Genomic DNA, 23,404 nt, shown 5'->3' with positions numbered 1-23,404 from the left:
TACAGTAAGAACAGGGACTCAGAGCAGAACTTTGTGTCGTCGCCCCACTGGAACGGCACATTCCAGCCAATTACAAACACTCCACGGCACCCAGAGGAAATCAATCCCGAGCTTTTGTGCCGGAGGACTTTTCTCCCAGCAACTACATCTCAAAGACGCCATATTGATGACACACCAGTTTTGAATGACAAATAGGATAATTTGGAGCCGCCCAATTAAATATTCATGCCCAATCAGAATGGATGTGGTGCGTTTGGCCCCTGGATGTGAATGGCGTGTGACAGGAGGCAGCCGACTGGGGCTGCTGGGAAACGAGGGAGGGCTGCTACTGTAGCTCACAATCATTATTTCGCATTTTACAAACACACAGCTGTTTAAAAATGCACCACACTAATGACTTCAGATGATGTATCAGTAATTTGGAAGAGTGCTTTTTCCTTTACAATGAGCAGAAGGGGGGTGGGAGACGCCGTGCACACCGGGAACAGAGCAAATCGAGGCAGGAAAGGAGACGCAGAAACAAGAGAGGTAAAAAAGACTCCCCGTCGTCTTCGACGTGAAATGCACAACTTGCGCCACCTCTGTGGAAACAAAAAGCGCACAAAACACACCCGTGCTCGCACATAAAAGCAGCGCGAACACTCAAGTAACACCTGCACGTTTAGATTCGCACGCAGCTGGATGCCCATAATAATCCCGTCTCACAATTCTCTAAGCTCAGCGCGGACTAGAGTGCACAAGGCTGCCATTAATACCACTTACCGGGGTGACAGTGGGGTAATTACTGTAGTGCAGCGGCCAGGTACCGACGCCACAGAGGACCACACAACGCTCCCGTCCCAGTCGCGCTTTTATAAACCAGATTGGCTGATCATAATGTGACATTAGTTTTGACCCGCTTTTCTTTATTTGGTCATAAATTATCCTTAGCCTAAAGGATTAGGGATATTGCAGGAGTCTTGGCCTGGGAGAGGGTCTGGAGTGGGCTTTGACGGTGAGATGAAGGCTAATCTCGGAGGATGCCGGGCCTATCGCACTTCTGATCAGCGCGGAGATGATTAATACAGAGAGGGGACACCGAGCAGCTGCGGGAAGACATAAAGCCACACTCGCATAAATATTTCCTCTCCCTGGCGTTCCTCTCTGCTTATTGTGAAGGAAAAGGCACTCTTCCAAATCAGCGGTATATCATCTGTTATGATCATCGCTGTGTGTATCTTACAAAATATGCATGTAGAACATGAAACGGTGCAGTGGTTCATATTCAGCTTCCTGTACAATGAATACATTAGCACAAATGTATTAAAAATCATCATTGAAAATAGATTTTCCTTGCTCTTCAAAAAAAAAGTTCTGTATTACATATATATACAGTGAGAAAAATAAGTATTTGAACACCCTGCTATTTTGCAAGTTCTCCCACTTAGAAATCATGGAGGGGTCTAAAATTGTTGTCGTAGGTGCATGTCCACTGTGAGAGACATAATCTAAAAAAAAAAAATCTAGAAATCACAATGTATGATTTTTTAACTATTTATTTGTATGATACAGCTGCAAATAAGTACTTGAACATCTGAGAAAATCAATGTTAATATTTGGTACATTAGCCTTTGTTTGCAATTACAGAGGTCAAACTTTTCCTGTAGTTTTTCACCAGGTTTGCACACACTGCAGGAGGGATTTTGGCCCACTCCTCCACACAGATCTTCTCTAGATCAGTCAGGTTTCTGGCCTTTCGCTGAGAAACACGGAGTTTGAGCTCCCTCCAAAGATTCTCTATTGGGTTTAGGTCTGGAGACTGGCTAGGCCACGGCAGAACCTTGATATGCTTCTTACAGAGCCATTCCTTGGTTATCCTGGCTGTGTGCTTCGGGTCATTGTCATGTTGGAAGACCCAGCCTCGACCCATCTTCAATGCTCTAACTGAGGGAAGGAGGTTGTTCCCCAAAATCTCGCAATACATGGCTCCGGTCATCCTCTCCTTAATACAGTGCAGTCGCCATGTCCCGTGTGCAGAAAAACACCCCCAAAGCATGATGCTACCACCCCCATGCTTCACAGTAGGGATGGTGTTCTTGGGATGGTACTCATCATTCTTCTTCCTCCAAACACGTTTAGTGGAATTATGACCAAAAAGTTATATTTTGGTCTCATCTGACCACATGACTTTCTCCCATGACTCCTCTGGATCATCCAAATAGTCATTGGCAAACTTAAGACGGGCCAGGACATGTGCTGGTTTAAGCAGGGGAACCTTCCGTGCCATGCATGATGATTTCAAACCATGACGTCTTAGTCTATTACCAACAGTAACCTTGGAAACGGTGGTCCCAGCTCTTTTCAGGTCATTGACCAGCTCCTCCCGTGTAGTTCTGGGCTGATTTCTCACCTTTCTTAGGAACATTGAGACCCCACGAGGTGAGATCTTGAATGGAGCCCCAGTCCGAGGGAGATTGACAGTCATGTTTAGCTTCTTCATTTTCTAATGATTGCTCCAACAGTGGACCTTTTTTCACCAAGCTGCTTGGCAATTTCCGCATAGCCCTTTCCAGCCTTGTGGAGGTGTACAATTTTGTCTCTAGTGTCTTTGGACAGCTCTTTGGTCTTGGCCATGTTAGTAGTTGGATTCTTACTGATTGTATGGGGTGGACAGGTGTCTTTATGCAGCTAACGACCTCAAACAGGTGCATCTAATTTAGGATAATAAATGGAGTGGAGGTGGACATTTTAAAGGCAGACTAACAGGTCTTTGAGGGTCAGAATCCTAGCTGATAGACAGGTGTTCAAATACTTATTTGCAGCTGTATCATACAAATAAATAGTTAAAAACTCAGTGGACATGCACCTACGATGACAATTTCAGACCCCTCCATGATTTCTAAATGGGAGAACTTGCAAAATAGCAGGGTGTTCAAATACTTATTTTCCTCACTGTATATGGATGTCACAAGTACCGGTACTTCGGTACCAAGTTGGTACTGAAATTATAAAAATGTAACGATACCAGCATTTCTGTAGTAGACCTACCGGTAGAACCGACTTCCCGAGTATATTCGGTACCAGCAGTACCGAATTCAGTCGCTTCCGTGTTTATCTAAGCGCAGGACTCAAGGCTGTAGCCGAATATAGTGTCTGTGAATATTAAACTGCAAAATACTATTTAAATATTACTCCTGCATGTTCTGCGTCTCTGTGTGAATGTCGGTCGATCCGCGAGCGGGAGCACACACACACACGCACGTGACACTCGCTCTCTGTCTTTGTAGTCTCTGCAGTGTGTCACTATATGAGGACACAAACGCATAAAGCGTCACTTCGTGAGAATTTACCGTTTCATTTGAGAAAACTGTCATTCAGTCAGGCCCCGTCCACACGAAGCCAGAACTTTCCCTATCCATTTCAAGAAATATCTGCGTACACACGAGAGCATGAAAACGGCTCAAAACGATGTAGTATACATGCCAGGCCAGTATGTGGCACTGTAATTCTGCCACAGAAATACACAAAAAATGGAGAAGAAGAGTTGTGGCTAGAAGGGGTACGGCAACAGTCGGAGGTGAGGTAAAATCTCACAATAAAATAACAATAAATAAATATGCTATTTACCAGATGTGTTTTATTAACGCATACACCTATCCCAACCCTAAACATACCCTTACAATAATGCAAATACAGTAATTAAACAACGCAGTATTGATGTGCGCATGCCCAGTGCCCGTAGTTGTATCCCTTCTAGTCTTCCCCGCGCAGGACGTGGTGTGATGACATCACCGTTTCACAAAATATACGGATTGGCTGTATACACGAAACCGCAAGGGTGTCGTTTTCAGATTTATCCACTTTAGGACCCGGTTTCAAAAAATAGCGGTTTCAGTCTCCCAAAATGCCGGATCCGTGTGGACGAAACGCCAATACGATAAAAAATTTATACGTATACAGTGATACGCGTCTCCGTGTGAACGGGCCCTCAGTCTTCACGGCAACCCAACAAAATAAAAGTTAGATTTTAAAAAAATTTAATTGGCAATATATTAGGATAATGTTGTACAGTAAATTAAAGTAAATTAAAAAATAACAGTAAAAAAACAGTAAAAAGCTACGTCTCTATGTAATAATAATACGTCTCTACTACTAAAAATAATTATGCCTATATGGTTGATTATTTTTCACTTGATATTTTTTTATAAACAATGTTAACTTTAAAACAGCATACAGCCTTTGAATGTTTATGTATTATTTACTTATAATGATTATCATCATAAATAATAAACTTAATACATGTAATTATTTTTTTTAAATAGTTAAATGAAAGAAGAAAAAAAGACAAATTTAGCTGTGGTACCGAAATTGGTACATATAACTGTAAAATTTGTATGTGTGTAATAAAACTATAGCAACTACTTCTTCTTAACTATAGCAAATGTGTTATATTTTCATATATTTTAAATAATGTCCTTTTTCCTGTGATGGCAAAGCTGAATTTTCAGCATCATTACTCCAGTCTTCATTGTCACATGATCCTTCAGAAATTATTCTAATATGCTGATTTGCTGCTCAAGAAATATTCGATTATAGATTAAATTATCGATGTTGAGAAAACGGAGAAAATGTTTTGTGAAAAACTGTGATAAATTATTTACAATAGCAATATTTTGTCACTTTTGATAAATTGTGTCCTTTTAAATCATGCATTAAATTCTTATATAATAAATTCTTTGTGTGTTGTTTAAATGATTTTACAATGTTTTATGTATTTTTTATATATAATTTTATTACATTTTTGGTAAAAACCATCATAATCTTTTATTATCAAATTGGGATGTTCGCATTTTTTATCAATGTTGAAAACAGTTTATTTGACGAATAAAAAGTGAAAAAGAACAGCATTTTTTTTTAACAATGTTAAAGTCTTTACTGTCACTTTTGATCAATTTAACGCATCGCAAATAAAAGCATATTATTATCAGAAAAAAAATCATATTAATTTCTTTGAAGACCTTGTAAAATTGGGAGTTTTGTGGCTTTTAGTCCGTCTCCAATTATGTATTCATTAAAGTATACCATACATATACAGTATGTGCATTATATTGGCCTTTAGATATTTTGTTCTCACTGAAAAACTCTTATTGGTCAACCTCTAGTTATGACATCACAGCCACATGTAGAAATCAACACCTATTCATTATTCTGCAACTTGGCTTGCCTTAATGAGCAACAGTGTGAAATACGCCAGTACGCTGCGTTTAGCCAATCATAACAGAGGTCATTTGCATATAGAAGCCTGCAAGGTACAGCAACAAAACCCAGCTTGTTTATTTCTAAGGGTAAGAGAGAGGGTGGATAATGGGCATGCAAAACTAAATGAAGACTGTTTCGGGGGGGGGGGGGGGGGGGAATATAAAAAGCAAAAACATGATAAGCTGACTTACATGGCCCAGAAAACAGCTGTTCCACGGCAGGTCAAAACGTATAAACACATTCATAAAGATGAGACCCAACAGATCAAAATGAGAATCTGTGAGAGGGGCACCTTCAGTTGATTGCTGAGCGTTTTTGTCTCTCTTTTCAAAAACTGTAGCTCGGGGGGGGAGGGAGAGGGCGAAAACGAGAAAGAGTGAGAATAAAATAACCTATTCCCTCCTCTGACACGCCGGGGCTCTGCGCTACGGCTGTGGACAGGAATACCATTGTCTTTTTTCTCCTCCCAAGGTAACATTAAAGACACGGCACATCCAGACACATTTTAGACCCTCATCCGTCTCCCCTGGCCAGCAGCCCAAGCGCTTAGCAAATGTCAACAGAAAATAATGCACACACGAAGGCAATCTTATTTGTTCAAGAATTGCTCTAGGTCACAGCAATTCAGCTGGGCTTTGAGAGCGGCGCTCAGGAAAAGACTGGCTAGCAGTGCAGTGCATTAGATACAGTGCTGGGGCTTTTCTGAGCTGTAACACAATCAAATACATACACATTTTTTTCTTTTCTTTGCTTGCCGTATTTTTATTACCCTCCCCAAAAAATAATCCAGTGCGTTCAAATGAAAGGAGCTGCTGATTAGCGGACCACTGCATGCTGATTTATTCTCTCTTCTCTCTCTGCTTCCTACCTTATCGTTTTACTTGAGTAATAATCTAGCGTTTGAATGTTTTCCATGATGAGAGTATTATGGGGTTCTGGAATGTGCAGTAAGCTAATCTCCCAATTCATTGTTTTCATTATATCTGAACCAAAATGAACCCACAATGGAAAAGTACAATTCAATAAAAACCTGGGCCTCCCAGGATTTGCCATTTTAATGACTGCTTACCTTTATGAATTAGTTGTCGCCACAAATTCAACTCTTCACTTTTTCTTGAAGAAACTAATAATTCTGTTCATAATCTTGGGGTTGCGGCAAATTTTATCTTCTTTTAATAAGGGGGTGTTTCAGGAATACAACAAAGGATTTAAAAATCCCTGCTGAATGCAGCACTGAAAGCACCAAGAGCAGAAAAAAATTACATAGAGAGCCAACAGCTATCTATAAAATCTCATTTTTAAGAAATGTCAAGAAAGTAGTGCATGTCATTACATACTTTTCAGGAAGTGGAAAAGAATACGGATGGATGGATGGATGGATGGATGGATGGATGGATGGATGGATGGATGGATGGATGGATGGATGGATGGATGGATGGATGGATGGATGGATGGATGGATGGATGGATGGATGGATGGATGGATGGATGGATGGATGGATGGATGGATGGATGGATGGATGGATGGATGGATGGATGGATGGATGGATGGATGGATGGATGGATGGATGGATGGATGGATGGATGGATGGATGGATGGATGGATGGATGGATGGATGGATGGATGGATGGATGGATGGATGGATGGATGGATGGATGGATGGATGGATGGATGGATGGATGGATGGATGGATGGATGGATGGATGGATGGATGGATGGATGGATGGATAAATTACATTATATACTGGATGGATGGACAATGGATATATACTGGACATTATATACTGGATGGATGGATGGATGGATGGATGGATGGATGAACAATGAATATATACTGGACATTATATACTGGATGGATGGATGGATGGATGGATGGATGGATGGATGGATGGATGGATGGATGGATGGATGGATGGATGGATGGATGGATGGATGGATGGATGGATGGATGGATGGATGGATGGATGGATGGATGGAAAAATTACATTATATACTGGATGGATGGACAATGGATATATACTGGACATTATATACTGGATGGATGGATGGATGGATGGATGGATGGACAATGGATATATACTGGACATTATATACGGGATAGATGGATGAACAATAGATATATACTGGAGATTATATACTGGATGGATGGATGGATAAATTACATTATATACTGGATGGATGGATGAACAATGAATATATACTGGACATTATATACTGGATGGATGGATGGATGGATGGATGGATGGATGGATGGATGGATGGATGGATGGATGGATGGAAAAATTACATTATATACTGGATGGATGGACAATGGATATATACTGGACATTATATACTGGATGGATGGATGGATGGATGGATGGATGGACAATGGATATATACTGGACATTATATACGGGATAGATGGATGAACAATAGATATATACTGGAGATTATATACTGGATGGATGGATGGATGGATGGATGGATGGATGGATGGATGGATGGATGGATGGATGGATGGATGGATGGATGGATGGATGGATGGATGGATGGATGGATGGATGGATGGATGAACGGACGGACGTATAAATTACATTATATACTGGATGGATGGACAATGGATATATACTGGACATTATATACTGGATGAACGATGGATATATACTGGACATTATATACTGGATGGATGGATGGATGGATGAACAATGCATATATACTGGACATTATATAATGGATGGATGAACAATGGATATATACTGGACATTATATGGGATGGATGGATGAACAATGAATATTTACTGGACATTATATACTGGATGGATGGATGGATGGACGGACGGATAAATTACATTATATACTGGATGGATGGACAATGGATATATACTGGACATTATATACTGGATGGATGGATGGATGGAAAATGGATATATACTGGACATTATATACGGGATGGATGGATGAACAATGGATATATACTGGACATTATATACTGGATGGATGGATGGATGGATGGATGAACGGACGGACGGATAAATTACATTATATACTGGATGGATGGACAATGGATATATACTGGACATTATATACTGGATGGATGGACAATGGATATATACTGGATATTATATACTGGATGGATGGATGGACAATGGATATATACTGGACATTATATACTGGATGAACGATGGATATATACTGGACATTATATACTGGATGGATGGATGAACAATGGATATATACTGGACATTATATACTGGATGGATGGATGGATGGATGGATGGACAATGGATATATACTGGACATTATATACTGGATGAACAATGGATATATACTGGACATTATATACTGGATGGATGGATGGATGAACAATGGATATATACTGGACATTATATACTGGACGGATGGATGGACAATGGATATATACTGGACATTATATACTGGATGAACAATGGATATATACTGGACATTATATACTGGATGAACAATGGATACTGGACATTATATACTGGATGAACAATGGATATATACTGGACATTATATACTGGATGAACAATGGATATATACTGGACATTATATACTGGATGAACAATGGATACTGGACATTATATACTGGATGAACAATGGATATATACTGGACATTATATACTGGATGAACAATGGATATATACTGGACATTATATACTGGATGAACAATGGATATATACTGGACATTATATACTGGATGAACAATGGATATATACTGGACATTATATACTGGATGAACAATGGATATATACTGGACATTATATACTGGATGAACAATGGATATATACTGGACATTATATACTGGATGAACAATGGATACTGGACATTATATACTGGATGAACAATTGATATATACCGGACATTATATACTGGATGTACAATGGATATATACTGGACATTATATACTGGATGGATGAATGAACAATGGATATATACTGGACATTATATACTGGATGGATGGATGCTATTCAAATCGTTTTTTGTTTTTTTTAACAGAACCGTTTTTAACCCGTGGTTAATTGCAAAACCCATAATGTTCAAATCCAATTTGCAAACTTTTCTCTCCTCTTCTCTCCATTTGTTCTCTTCTCTACTATCCTATTAAATAAAAATATAAATAGACATTCTAAACTTTAAATAAAACAAATATTAAAAGTATATACTGCAGTAAAGTCAACATGGAATAAAAAATATTTCATATTTACTTTCCGGATTTTGTAAAAAAAAAAAACATTAATTAATTTAATTATATTATGATATTATGATTATATTATAATTTGAGTCTAAGTCAAATTGAAAGTGCTGATTTCTGAAATTGAATTAAAAACTCTCCGCCATCACAGTGCATCAAATCAAATGATGAGGTCATTACAAGTCACAAAACCGTCTGTTCTCCTCTGAATGGTGTTCTAGTGCTTTACATTACGTTAACTCGCATCCAAGGCACAAGCTGGGCTGAACATACGAGTATGCAGGGTTGAATCTGTCTTGCCTGATAGACGCAGCTGTGTCAGTTTGCTCGGGCATCTGGATGCAAGTTTAATGATGTCAGCAATGCAGCTCGGCTGGGGACAGGTGGGAAGAGAGCGGCAGGTGAGGTGAGATTACTCAGTGCACTGAGGGTTAGGACAGCGGCCGTCAGAACTGTCAAAACCACCCGGCCTGGGTCTGTCTGGGATCAGGGGGATAACCAACAGCTGCAAACACAGCAGACTGAAACATGAAGAGTGAGAGACCTGCCTGGCTCTGTGTGTGTGTGTGTGTGTGTGTGTAAGCACAGATCTCAGCCTGAAGGATCATATGCATTTGATTGACACATCACTCAAAGCTGTCATTTCAGTAAAAGGTGTAGGCCATGTTCTAGATGTTCGATTTCCCTAATCTAACTATAAAAATGCCCATGCAGATGACAAGAAGAATTTTCAAGGGTGTAACCATCAGTCAGAAATCCCGTTTTCCCTTTTGGTGTATTTAAAGTTAAACAGAATCAAATGTGTGGCTACCATGGTAATAGGAGAATGTAGGATCTGTCAAAGTGGACGAGTAAGGTTAAATGTTCATGCCTGCTGCACGCTTTCACCTGTCATCTTAATTGCTTTGAAACTTGTGTTTGAGCAGTTAAAGCAGACTCTCAGATGGTCCGTTGAGCGCAGGCCTTAGCTCTGATACTACAACATAGTTTGTATTTATGAACGTTGAGTTATCTAACAAGATGCAAATCACAAATATAAAGTTATATTACGGGCTGTTGAACGCTTGATTCTGATTGATTGACAAGAATTCTAAGGTGCGCAATTATTTTTCAGGAAAGGCACGGCTAAAGTAGTTCCAGGCAGGTTTTCACTGCATCATAATTCCATATCACGTCACCAAATTATTTCAGTTACTTACAACATCAAATGAACTAAAACCCACATAGACATTTAAAAAAATATAACAAAAAGTAGGATAAAATGACGATGGATGGATGGATGGATGGACGGACGGACGGATGGACATTATATACTGGATGGATGGATAGATGGATGGATGTAGTACATTATATACTGGATGGGTGGATGGAAGTACATTATATACTGGGTGGATGAAGGATGGACATTATATACTGGGTGGATGATGATGGATGATGGATGGATGGATGGATGGATGGACATTATATACTGGATGGATGGATCGACAAAGTACATTATATACTGGGTGGATGGATGGATGGATGGATGGATGGATGGATGGATGGATGGATGGATGGATGGATGGATGGATGATGGATGGATGGATGGATGGATGGATGGATGGATGGAAAAAGTACATTATATACTGGATGGATGGATGGATGGATGGATGTAGTACATTATATACTGGATGGGTGGATGGAAGTACATTATATACTGGGTGGATGATGGATGGATGGATGGATGGATGGATGGATGGATGGATGGATGGATGGATGGATGGATGGATGGATGGACATTATATACTGGGTGGATGATGATGGATGGATGATGGATGGATGGATGGACATTATATACTGGATGGATGGATGGATCGACAAAGTACATTATATACTGGGTGGATGGATGGATGGATGGATGGATGGATGGATGGATGGATGGATGGATGGATGGATGGATGGATGGATGGAAAACGTACATTATATACTGGATGGATGGATGGACATTATATACTGGGTGGTGGATGGATGGATGGATGAATGGACATTATATACTGGATGGATGGATCGATGGACAAAGTACATTATATACTGGAGGGATGGATGGATGGATGGATGGAAGTACATTATATACTGGGTGGATGATGGATAGATGGATGGATGGATGGACATTATATACTGGATGGATGGATGGATGGACAAAGTACATTATATACTGGATGGACATTTAAAACAATATAACAAAAAAATTGAATAAAAATGACAAAAATACAAAATGACATATCTATCTTTACTTTTCAGCCCGTCATCAACTATTCCCTACAAATATCCTGTATACTGTATATTTATATTCATTAACTTCATTTCAGCAAACGCTTGCTGGCAGTGATAAACAGCAAAGCCTTCAAAGACCTATACAGAGGATATTTTTATATCTCAAGTTAATTAAACACTAATGTGGCTGATTAAAAAAAACGTAGGTTGTTTTGAGGTACTATTATAGGATTGCTAAGATGTTCTAGGTGGTTTTTAGCCTGTTGCTATGCAGTTGCTAGGGTAATGTGGGTGGTTGCCAGGGTGTTGCTCTAAAATTGCTATGGTGTTCTGAGTGTGTTTAGCATGTTGCATTTGCTTCTAGGTTTGTAGCGCATTGTTATGCAGTTGCTAGACTTTTGTAGATGGTTGCCAAGGAGTTGCTATGCATTTGCTAGTCTGTGATTAGGTGGTTTGCAGAGTGTGTGTTCACTACTCACTACCCCTAATGTAAGAGGGTTACCGAACAACTAAAGAAACGTTATCAGAAAGATGGAAGAAAACTATACATTTCTCGTCTATTTCCACCCACTGCAACTTAAACCAACGATGGAAATAAATGCAGTTACAATAGCAAAATATGTGGGAGAGCGTTGCTATAATGTGTCTATATTGTATTGCAATAGGGAGCAATTCAAAGTTAATACCAAATCAAAACTAGTTAGCACAGTATTTGTAATAGAAAGGATTTAATGACAAAATCTGGTTATGGTTACACTTAAAATAGTTTCAAAATGAATGTATGAGATGATAAACTGTATGAGATGATAAACTGTATGAGATGATAAACCCTTTCTGCATTTTTACATTTTCAAAAAAACATCACTTCACATTATGTATAAGCTGTTTTCCTCATAGGGACCAATGTCCCCACAAGGACAAGGATTTTGGATATTGCCATCTTTGTGGGGACATTTTGTCTCCATAATGTAGGGTTTACCAGGCCACACAAACACACACACTGACTGACTGACAGACACACCACACACACACACAGAGAGAGAGAGAGAGAGAGAGAGAGAGAGAGAGAGAGAGAGAGAGAGAGAGAGAGAGAGAGAGAGAGGGGGTATAAATAATACAATAAATAATATCATTCTTAAAATAAACATTTATTTCATGTATTTAACATGAAAAAAAAAAAACGATTTTACTAAAACTGAAATAAAAAATGTATTAAAATCACTTAAGCTCTGGGACCATTTTTGAGATTTCCGCCTGGATTTGGCCTACCCAAAATGAAAAGCTTCCCATACCCACAGTTGGTCTAAATACACAATTTTGGGTGTCATTTTACAGGAAACCCTTTGAAGTTACATAACTGCTAAAAGTGATAAATGTAAGTATATGTTGTCTGAGCTGTAAAACCCCACCCCCCACCCAAAAAAAAGAGGCGCTTTTAGATTTTTTGGTTATAAATTCATTTTTGAAAGTGTGTAACTCAGACCCAGTGTGCTCTAGCACCCTGCAGACAGTTTTGGGCTGTTTCCACTAGATTCCAGAAAATACTGGGAAAAAAGAATTGTGTCTGTATCATGTTGTATTTATTCAAATGGAGGGTGGGGGGTTATTACAGCTCAGTCAACATATACTTACATGTTTATCACTTTTAGCAGTGTTTTATGTCAAAGGGTTTCCTTTAAAATGACACCAACATTTTGTATTTAGACCACTGTATGTGGGTATGGGAAGATTTTCAATTTGGGTAGGCCAAATCCAGGCGGAAATGGTCCCAGAGTAATTTAGTGTAAATAAGTTACTTTGTGTAAAACAAATGCCAAAGTGATACATGAAAGTAGACATTCTAAGCTTTAAAATGTACCACATATGAGGTCAGAGCTCCTTTACAGACATTTAAAGTATATACTTGATGATTTTATGGGTCCGCAGAGTTTAAGAGTTTAAAATGACTAAAACTTAAAGTAAAAATGTAAATAAAAACTGAAAAAAGAGATAATTCTAAATATTAAAGGGTTAGTTCACCCAAAAATGAAAATTCTATCGTTAATTACTTACCCTCATGTCGTTGGACACCCGTAAGACCTCATCTTCAGAACACAAATGAAGATATTTTAGTTGAAATCCGATGGCTCAGAAAAGCCTCCATTGGCACAATGCACTGTACACTCTCAAGACCCATAAAAGGTACTAAAGACGTCGTTACAAAGTCCATCTCACTACAGTGGTTCTACAATAACTTTATGAAGAGGCGAGAATAGTTTTTGTGCGCACCCCCCCCCCCCCCCCAAATAACGACTTATATAGTGATGACCGATTTCAAAACATTGCATCATGAAGCTTCGAAGCGTTATGAATCAGTGAGTCGAATCATGATTCGGATCAGGTTTCAAATCGCCAAACTGCTGAAATCACGTGACTTTGGCGATTCAAACCGCTGAATCGACTCACTGATTCATAACGCTTCGAAGCTTCATGATGCAGTGTTTTGAAATCGGTCATCACTGTATAAGTCGTTATTTAGGGTTTTTTTGCGCACAAAAACTATTCTCGTCGCTTCATAAAATTATTGTAGAACCACTGTAGTGAGATGGACTTTGTACCAACACCTTTAGTACCTTTTATGGGTCTTGAGAGTGTAAAGAACATTGTGCCAATGGAGGCCTTTCTGAGCCATCGGATTTCAACTAAAATATCTTCATTTGTGTTCCGAAGATGAACGGAGGTCTTACGGGTGTCCAACGACATGAGGGGGAAGTAATTAATGACAATTTTCATTTTTGGGTGAACTAACCCTTTAATAAATACCATAATAGCATATAAATAATACTAAAATAACACTGTTTTAATTATGTTTTTGGGTGTTAATCCTCAAATTCTGAGGCTTGTGGCCTTTTCAATGCAAGCCTATGGGATTTTTTTAATCCTGTTTAATCATTTTACAAGTTTTTACTAATGTTGCTGAGTAAAAACCATAAATCTGATTCCGTAAATCCATTCATGTCCATAACAGTGACACTGTGAAGTTTTGTGCAAAAAAATACAGTAATAGGTATAAGCAACAACAATAGCGACACTCGTTTTAGCATTAACTGAAGAAAAATTCCTAAAACTGAAGAAACCGCAAAGGCCCTGATGTCATTTTGAAGGTGAATCTTCAGCCTTGATCCCTGTGCTCGAGGGGGTTGAATATATAAGCGCTCTCCCCTACAGTGGTGCATTGACAAAGGTCACCCGAAGTCCTCTCAAGGTCCGGACCATTTGAAATCCAATTGAAATTCATATATCTATTGGTTGTGTGAGGAGATGCTTTAAGGGCAATGTTTACCCCCAGCCAAGTTCATCACTCTCTCCGGAGTGACAGAGGGGTTAACGACGCCCGGCGCGCAGCCCGGTGGACAATCAGAGCAAATCAGAGTGCAGACGGATGACGGCCGTTACATCCGTGTGAGTCATAAGCTTGCATTTAGGGAACGGGGTGCCATCCCTCAGCGCCGTGACAGTACGGACGCGGCTCCGCTGACTGATCAGACACCGGAGAGACGGAGAGCCCTTTGAATGATATGAAGCGCTACGGGAAGCGAGGCAGGAGGCATGACCGAGCATTCATTAGCCCCTTCACTAATGCTGCGACTGAACACCGTACCCCTGACCTTCACTGTGACCTGGAAGACCACATCCACAGCTGCAGACGGGCTGCCTCCCCTCGACACCTGGAGCCTGAGACGCTCAGAGGGTCTGGAAATCAGTGCCTGGAGCTTGAAAAAGGATTCATATAAAATATCTTGCTTGCTTAGTTAACAGGTTTTTGCCTACAATATCTATCGCTCGTTCTCTTGCAGAGTTTACAGACACACTCTGTAGGAAGGTGTCATCTTGACAGGAAAAGAAAATAAGTGAGCAGTGAACTTTAGCTTGCTAAAACAGACAAAATTTCAACTCAACAGATTTTTTTTTCTTCCTCAAGCCTTTTTATCTTTACCACTGTCTGAAATTATATTATATTATATATATATGTATATATATACAGTGGTGAAATTGGCTTTTGTAGTGAGGGGGAGCCCTTATTTACGGTGAATGCTCATTCAAAATCGCGCCGGAAAAAGACTTAATGTGTTTGTACTCCAAAGGGTCTGTCTTTCCAGTATTAATGTGTAAGGTAGGGTTTAGTAGTTATTCGAACAAAGAGAAATACTTTACAGTTCACTTAGGGCCATGGGCAGGGTTTTTGAAATCAGTGAGGTCCCAACTTTGAGGTAGTTAGGGGGGTTCAGGGGAATGCTCCCCCGAGAAAAAATTGATTTCTCTGATCTACATTTGTGCATTTTTAATTAGTTTGAAGGCCAAAAAAATAATAATAAATAGCTTTGACTGTAGCCTTTTAATTTTCGTCTGTGTCCCTGAAAATGGTTGGGAACTTTTTTTGACCAAAGAGACATTTTTTCATTTTTGGGTAATGCATTTTTCCAAAGGAGCCACAGTAAAAAAATATATACAATTATTATTAAAAAGCTGGGGGGTTTTTTCAATAAAATGTCAACAGTATAGTAATTATTAGTTCCATAACTAAAACAAATAATTATGCAGCAAACAATAAATAAGTTGCAATATGGAATTAATTGTGCAGGGCTTTCACTGTGAGGTTGACCAACTGATGAGTATAAATTCTCTTCGTGTGTGTGTGAACGGCCACGTGCTTACATCTGCTATGTTTATATGAATACCGGTGAATACTCGACTTGGCATTTTGATACATTTCTGTGTTTATTTGGTCGTTTAGGAGCGTAACCGAAGACAAAGGCTATGCTTGACCGTTTGTCCGTGTTGCGCTCGTAGTGCGCGCACAGCATCCTGTGAGTAAATCAGTTGTCTTTCATGACTTATAATGCTTTTATTATTTATTTTATCGTGACACTCGCGAACAGCACTGAACACACAACTTGAATATGATTATCATAAACTTGTCATTAAAGGGTTAGTTCACCCAAAAATGAAAATTCTGTCATTAATTACTCACCCTCATGTCGTTCGACACCCGTAAGACCTCCGTTCATCTTCGGAACACAAATGAAGATATTTTTGTTGAAAGCTGATGCTGAGAAAGGCTTCAGAAAGGCCTCCATTGGGATTCAGTACATTTACACTCCCAAGACCCATAAAAGGCACTTAAAACGGCGTTACAAAGTCCATCTCACCACAGTGGCTCTACAATAATTTTACGATGCGACGACAATAGTTTTTGTGCGCAAAAAAAAATCTAAATAACACCTTTATCCAACTTGTTCTTGTCTTCCGTGTGCTTCCACGACGCATGCGCGAGAATATGACGTAGCGCCGGGGTTCGGGAATCCATGAAATGCACACTTTAGCCCGATTTTGAGAACTACGCCGAGACCTAAAGCACGATCAATGTAGAATTCAACAGCTGAGATACGTGCGTCTTCCTCTGCTTGTAAACAAATCGCTTCTGGGTCATGTGCAGTGATGCCAGTAACGCGTTACTTAGTAACATGTTACTCTAATTTGACCACTTTTTCCAGTAACGAGTAATCTAACGCGTTACTATTTCCAAACCAGTAATCAGATTAAAGTAACTTATCCAAGTCACTGTGAGTTACTTTTTTTGTCATTTTCCTTAGTAAAAATATATATTTTTGCTTTCTTGTTTAGTCTCACAGGCTTTTTCCTGCATAGAGAATTATGAGGCGGTCGCCTCCGTCTGTCGACAAAACTCAAAACAGGCAGACACTTGCTCAGATTAGGCATGTCGTGATAATTAAATAATCATCAGAAATATATATTGTCACATTATCCTTCAGCAATCATTATTAGTATATTATTATTTGCTAGTAGCCTACAAAGTCATCTAAAGCCATTCCATAGCTGAATGTCTTTCCTCCGCTGTAGCTGTCAATCATTCTCTGTTCAGCATTCAAACTGCGCGTCGCGTTCGGTTCCAGTCAGCAGCAGCACTGTAAAGCTCACTCCAATATGATATATTCCCGTTATAATACTTGATATGTTGATAAAATAATTTATCTTCCTGGAGTTTATATAGCGGTTTTCTGAAAGATGTTGTGCTCGCTACTCAGGTGACAACACAATGACTATTAATTAGCATCACACGCACAATAACCAGAATTAAAAACTGTGAAGAAACAAATAATCAGTGAATGTTTGGACCGATGTAGGCAACATAGTAGACTAGGATTTGTGGGCTCAACGCTCATCTTCTCTTTATGCCGTGAACTTTTCAATGTGCACTCGCGCTGCACTGCGCACACTGATTCCATGTTGCTTTAAGCGCATCATTCTGCACCCGGGATGCGCATAAGCGCTTTGTTGCCGCTCTGTTTTGAAGCGTTTCATATATTTTCATAGTTTTGTGCACTTAAAGATTATCAAAAAATATATTGTTCTCACGTATCGATCATATATTTGTTGTCCCTTTACAGAGCTGCACATTACGTTTACAATACAATATAAATCTTGTAATTTTATATTATTTGTGTAGGCCCATATAATTATTTACATTCATATATAAATATATATTAAAAATTAAATATAAATTGTTTTTCATGAATGTATTTAATAAGAACACAAAGTAATTTGTACCTTTTCATTAACATGTTTAGGGTTTTATTTTTAGTGTTTTATGTTTAGTGTTTTATGTTTAGTGTAGTGTAACATGTTTTATGTTTAGTGTTGGCAAAAACGGTTGTCATTTTTATGTTGAGGCTGCAGAGGTGTTGTCGGCAACTGATGAATGTAACTAATAAAGTAACTTGTAATCTAATTTAGTTACTTTTAAAATCAAGTAATCTGTAAAGTAACTTAGTTACTTTTAAAATCAAGTAATCTGTAAAGTAACTATGTTACTTTTTCAAAGTAACTGTGGCAAAACTGGTCATGTGTCCGAACGCCGGATCTGCGTCATATTCTCGCGCATGCGTCGTGGAGGCACACACGGAAGACAAGAACAAGTTGGATAAAGGTGTTATTTTGATTTTTTTTTGCGCACAAAAACTATTGTCGTCGCATCGTAAAATTATTGTAGAGTCACTGTGGTGAGATGGACTTTGTAACGCCGTTTTAAGTGCCTTTTATGGGTCTTGGGAGTGTAAATGTACTGAATGCCAATGGAGGCCTATCTGAAGCCTTTCTCAGCCATCAGCTTTCAACAAAAATATCTTCATTTGTGTTCCGAATATGAACGGAGGTCTTACGGGTGTCGAACGACATGAGGGTGAGTAATTAATGACAGAATTTTCATTTTTGGGTAAACTAACCCTTTAATGCATTATGACGTCTGATAATTCCATGTAGCCTGTATTTGCAAGGAGACGATCAATAATTAAATTCTAATAACAATATTTTGTGCTGAAGGAGATGGAGCTGAGCTCCAGCAGGGTGTGTTGTGGACCTGAGGAGGCGGAGGAGGAACTACAATAACTATCATGTTACATGTTTACACACAACGCCTCTGCATTTGCTCTTAATTTTTCCTCAACATGGGGACAAGAGAGCTGTCAGTCAAATAAATGTGAAGTAACTCAGAAATTTTGTTGTCAATTTTATATTATATATATATTTATATTAGGGCTGCACGATTAATCGAAATTAATCGGAAATTAACCGCGGTCGCAATTTGGGTTATGTGCGATTATGAAAGCACAAAGGCTGCGATTAAATAAATGCCCAGCATGTCAGTGAAGTGATCAGGAGTAAACGCTGCTCCGTCTGAAAGCACTGCGACTTTGAGTCGCTTATAACGTGCGTTTGAAAAAACAACACGCATCAAACATCTTCACAAACTAGTAATGTGAGGCGTTCATAAACCTGTTGTCCAACAAAATACGTTTAATAACACGTTTTAACTCGCTTCATATCGTCAGTCGAGCTGATGTGGCTTCTTATCACAGAATGTCAATCAGCACTGATTACTTTATTATTATGAAAATACCCGAGAAGGCTTGAAAACTCAAATACAGCATATCTTGTCGCAGAAGTATTATCTTCATGTTTCATCAGTCAAAGCATTTCTATCTTCGTTTTATTCAGCCTACAGCGCCAGCTTCACATTAGGGATTTTCCAAAGGGATTTCCTGAAAACGAGGCCTATGTGGAGTTTCTGCTCGAGGGCGCCCTCTGGCTTCCAGTATGAATTAAACTTTTGGGTAGAAAATATGAAAAATAATACTTATAAATAAATGTATATGACAATCCATATGTTTTTCTTCAATGTACAGGTTAATCCCCACAGTGGATGCATAAGAGGCTCATATTTCATATTAAAGACACAGATTTTAAGAAATTGATATCACAGATAAAAAGCACAGATTTTTATAATAATATATATATATATTTTACAATAAATCCTTAGATCTTTTCTAATGATTTTTAGAAACAGGTTGTCCGCATACTAACAGGTAACCCATAATTTTTTGCAAAATATTGCAATATTACAAATTTCTGTAAAATATAAATATTATTATTATTATTATTAAATGCTATTTAAAAAATGTAATAAGGAAAATGTTATTGTAATAGTAATATTTCTATTTTTTTTAGCAATAGTAATAATAATAATCATAATAATTTTGAGCCATATTAATATATAAACACAAAATGTTATAAACACTTTTCATTTGTAAAAAATAAAAAATAATAATAATAAATCGCATTTTAAATCGTAATCGCAATTTTAACCAGAATAATCGCAATTAGATATTTTCCACAAATCGTGCAGCCCTACAATATATATATATATATACACACACACACACACACACACACACACACACACACACACACACACACACACACACACACACACACACACACACACACACACGCACACACACACACACACACACACACACACACACAGTTATTACATGTTTCAAAAAAGAAAAGAAAACATGAACATCTTCTAGATGGGGGTGAGTAAAATATCAGGACATTTTCCTAATCCTTTAAACTATACTAAATTAGAAGTCATTGTAAATTGTAACAATTATTTCACAATATTACAGTTCTTACTATATTCATGATCAAATAAATGTAGCAAACTTTTGAATGGTAGTGTAGTGGTCAAAAGGTGTGGGAACCGGCGATTCGAACATTAAATTGGGCCCTTAATTTTCCCCGGCAAAAGAAAATTGAGTACATCAGGTGTGCATCAGAAGTTAAGCTACGTTATATTGCTTCCTTTAGCTTGGAGAGCCTAAGAAGAGAGTCTGCCAGTTTCCCATTTCTATCATGAGATTAATGACATGATTGCCTAAATTTATTCTCCTGCACTTGTTTTTGAGCAAAAGGTTTATGGATATTCATTCTGAAGGTCTGCGGAGCGATTTGTGCAGCGTGAAATTGGTAAAGTGTAGCTAACCTTGTTAACTTCCTCAATTAAAGTCATGTCGCAGGCTTATTTCCGTGTGATTATACGCTGAATGCCCTGAAACAGACGTAATTGAGGAAAGGAACCTTTTCCATCGTCACCAATCTGTGCTCACCTCAACCACCCTGCCAGCCAACCACAGGGTCAGATATAAGCTCTGTTCGGTTTTTTTGCATTTCTAATCATATTCTGCTTCTTTTCTGTTTTTGTCTCGTTAATTAGCAGCTAAAATCGCTTTACTTCGGCAGACCGAGGTGGGCAGCAAACGGTGAACAGCGTGACATCAGCTAAATCCCATGAGACAAAACCACACTTCAATTTGATTTCACCTGCAAATCCATCATGAAAATATCTTATGAACTACAAGAAGCAAGCAACAGTATAACAAGTACTATGAGATTGTTAAATCTTGAACCGGGGCTAGTAGTCACGCAGGAAAAAAAGCTGAGGCACATGGACGTGAATGTATTCCTATTTGCATTTGCATGTATGAACACGCTCCCTTATATGCACGCTATCATAACCTTTGCCATCGATCTCAGCCAATTACCACAACCTGGCCATAATTCATAAGCCTGGCAACTAACGGACAATTTTCCATAAAGGGAATTTAATTAATTGCTATTTTGTTGCTGTTTGTGCATCCCTGATGATGTATTTATCTATGAGCCGCTTAAATATTGCCAGGAATTATGTTCATATACATGCAGTTCACTGTAATCCTCCTCGATCTCTTCTAATGAAGCTAAGCAGATTAGGGGTGATTTTTATAACACTCACTGCGAGCACCGGATTCTGTCATCTCAACACACTCCTCAATAAATCTATTCTTTCACTGTGGATCAGTGAGATGAAAGTGGATGAGAAATTAATTTAATACTCTTATTATTTTTTAAATATACAGGACTTTATTAGAGTCACTTTAGAAGCTACTTTATATTCAAAGAAGTTGTAGTCTGTCAAAAGAACGAACGATGATGAACAACCTGCTTAGCTATTTTAGAAACGATGAGGTCAATGCACTGATTTAGAGATTCCCGTCGCCACATGACCTACATTTTTTAAGTGCCACAAAAGACTGAACAAGTCATCATAATCTAAACAACTCAAATAAATCCCACCGTGTTATCTAAAGTTGTTTTTTTTTTATTTTAGTGGCAGAAATGACTGAACTAGTCATAACTAAATCATGTGACTAAATAAACAGATCTAGTGGTCGACCGATATTGTTTTTTTCAAAGCCAATGCAAATATTTATATATATATATACATACACTATTTTGCCAAAAGTATTGGGACACCCCTCCAAATCATTGAATTCAGGTGTTCCAATCACTTCCATGGCCACAGGTGTATAAAATCAAGCACTAGGCATGCAGACGCTTCTACAAACATTTGCGAAAGAATGGGTCGCTCTCAGAGCTCAGTGAATTCAAGCGTGGTACCGTGATAGGTTGCCACCTGTGCAAAAAGTCCATTCATGAAATTTCCTTACTACTAAATATTCCACGGTCAACTGTTAGTGGTATTATAACAAAGTGGAAGCAATTGGGAACAACAGCAACTCAGCCACGAAGTGGTAGGCCACGTAAAATCACAGAGTGGGGTCAGCGCATGCTGAGGGTCACAGTGCGCAGAAGTTGCCAAATTTCTGCAGAGTCAATATCTACAGACCTCCAAACTTCATGTGGCCTTCAGATTAGCTCAAGAACAGTGTGTAGAGAGCTTCATGGAATGGGTTTCATGTCCGAGCGGCTGCATCCAAGCCTTACATCACCAAGTGCAATGCAAAGCGTCGGATGCTGTGGTGTAAACTAAGCACACCGCCACTGGACTCTAGAGCAGTGGAGACGTGATCTCTGGAGTGACAAATCACGCTTCTCTGTCTGCCAATCTGATGGACGAGTCTGGGTTTGGCGGTTGCCAGGAGAACGGTACTTGCCTGACTGAATTGTGCCAAGTGTAAAGTTTGGTGGAGGGGAGACTGACACAGGCCAGAACGAATTTGTTGAATAAAGTCGTTATTTGTTTTTTGTGCACATAAAGAATGCTCGTCGCTTCATTAGCTTAAGGTTGAACCACCGGAGTCACATGGACTATTTTAATTACGTTTTTACTACCTTTCTGGGCCTTGAAAGTGTTAATTAAATTGCTGTCTATGGAGAGGTCAGAGAGCTCTCGGATATCATCAAAAATATCTTAATTTGTGTTCCGAAGATGAACGAAGGTCTTATGGGTTTGGAAACGACATGAGGGTGAGTAATTAATGACAGAATTTTCATTTTTGGGTGGACTAACCCTTTAAAGTAATTGAACAGGTCAAC

The 23,404-nt window shown here is 38.7% G+C and overlaps 1 protein-coding gene across 2 annotated transcripts in view; it reads right to left on the bottom strand.

Moving 5' to 3' along the window:
* dpyda (dihydropyrimidine dehydrogenase a) overlaps window positions 1-23,404 on the bottom strand; it is a 307,704-nt gene that overhangs the window by 232,911 nt on the left and 51,389 nt on the right. The gene's annotated exons all lie outside the window — the stretch shown is intronic.

The sequence above is a fragment of the Gobio gobio genome, assembly GCF_949357685.1.
Source record: "Gobio gobio genome assembly, chromosome: 23".
NCBI lineage: Eukaryota > Metazoa > Chordata > Actinopteri > Cypriniformes > Gobionidae > Gobio > Gobio gobio.
The sequence above is the reverse complement of the archived record's forward strand: the minus strand, read 5'-3'. Positions and strand labels throughout refer to the sequence as shown.